The sequence below is a fragment of the Sinocyclocheilus rhinocerous genome, unplaced genomic scaffold (assembly GCF_001515625.1).
Source record: "Sinocyclocheilus rhinocerous isolate Xijiao unplaced genomic scaffold, SAMN03320098_v1.1 scaffold1564, whole genome shotgun sequence".
NCBI classification, from domain to species: Eukaryota; Metazoa; Chordata; class Actinopteri; order Cypriniformes; family Cyprinidae; genus Sinocyclocheilus; species Sinocyclocheilus rhinocerous.
The window spans coordinates 162764-164473 of NW_015638982.1; the positions used below are offsets into that span (position 1 = coordinate 162764).

Consider the following 1710-nt stretch of genomic DNA (forward strand, 5'->3'; position numbering starts at 1 on the left):
TAACCCCTAACCCTAACCCACACCCTAACATTAACCAATGAAATTGTCTGCGGGGTGAGATTTATGTTGATTTTGCAACAAACACATCTGAGGTAAAACGAGTTGTAAAAACATTTGGCCCCATTTGAGACCAGTTTGTATCGTCTGCACTTGCACAAATACGGTGTTATTCATCATTTTAATACTATGTGGTAGTTTATTGTTGTTTTTACACACAAAATACAGTTTATCGGTGACTTTAATTGAAGAAGTTTTGAGAACTTTGAGAAAGGCGAGGTGTATGCATTTGCTGTAACTTGTTAAATTTGTAGAAATGCGCCTGTTCAAACGTACACAGGACTGTAGGTGTTGTCACACATGGTTTTTTCAGCAGTCTTTGCAGTAAATTATTGACTATGACATGTGGATTAAAAAGAGCTCACCTTTACTAGATTATTTTCACTGTTAGGATGGATAACTTTTCTTTTTAGAACCGCTTAAACCGATATAAGCTCAATTCTCTTTGTATGTCTGGGTCTCAGGTATTCTGAGCAGAAGGAAGCATGTGTAATTACAAACAAGTAAGTTAAGGTAAATATGAATAACGAACGATAGCATTAATTTGGATATTTAAGTGCATTAGTAGAAATCTAGACGTACGTTGTAAATTACGTTATATAATAAGTTGGCGTAACGTTAAAAATTTTCATGTGAGTAGGGTTATTAATAGGTAATTTTTTTTAACCATTTATTAACAATTGCGTGTCGCAAGCCCGGCTAGTTCAGTCGGAGAGCATGAGACTCTTAATCTCAGGTTATCAAAAATTTCCGTTCTTAATGTTTGAGCTGCAATAACGCATACATAAAGGCTATGACGTCACAATAGTGTATAACTCCGTCTCTGTGGCGCAATCGGTTAGCGCGTTCGGCTGTTAACCGAAAGGTTGGTGGTTCGAGCCCACCCAGGGACGAAAGTGATTTTTTCAAACGAATGATGAATATTCCTGAGACTATAGCACGCTATAGAGGAGAAGTAAGCCTAGTGGTGATCAATACCTATTACCTGGTATGTTACAATTTTATAGTTTACATTAAACTATTAAGTCTATTCTCATTATTTTATTTTAAAATATTTATTTGAAATGTCAAATAGTACAGTTATTTTTATAGCAATGTTGAAGTCAAATATGCGACTACGTATTTTAATTTAAGTTCTACGGCAATCAGGTCTAACCTGATAGAAGTAATTTCTTGGCGTTACATGACCGCTCCCTAGTGGAGGATATAAAATATTTCCTATAAGAAGAGGATATAAAAAATATAGTTCACCCAAAAAATATAACTTAATGGCTTTATTATTTAAAAAAAAATATTAGGCTACCAGTTGCTGGTCAATGTTTTCAAAGCCGTGCTCTTTGCACAGCACAGTAATTAGTAAATGCTGGAGGAAAGCCATTTGAAAAGGATCATCTTACTGTTTGCAGAATTTTCCTAGAAATTGGTGGGAGTGTTATTATTTAACACCATGTGTGGCTGAGAGGATTTGCTTGTTACTGCAATTACACGTTGGCTACATATCAGTTGTTTTCTGCATATAGTCCAGATTCCCCTATGACTAATTTCAGCGTCTCATTAAACTCTCCACATGAGTTCTGTGTTGACACTGGACAAGGTACAACAGCCCAATCACACACACACACACACACTCACACTCACACTCACACACACACA

General features: G+C 36.0%; 1 non-coding gene across 1 annotated transcript; it reads left to right on the plus strand.

Annotated features, from left to right (window-relative positions):
- The first annotated feature begins 876 nt into the window (after positions 1–876).
- Positions 877–950, plus strand: trnan-guu (transfer RNA asparagine (anticodon GUU)). The gene has a single exon. It is a non-coding gene; the product is annotated as a tRNA-Asn (tRNA).
- Positions 951–1710: the final 760 nt, after the last annotated feature.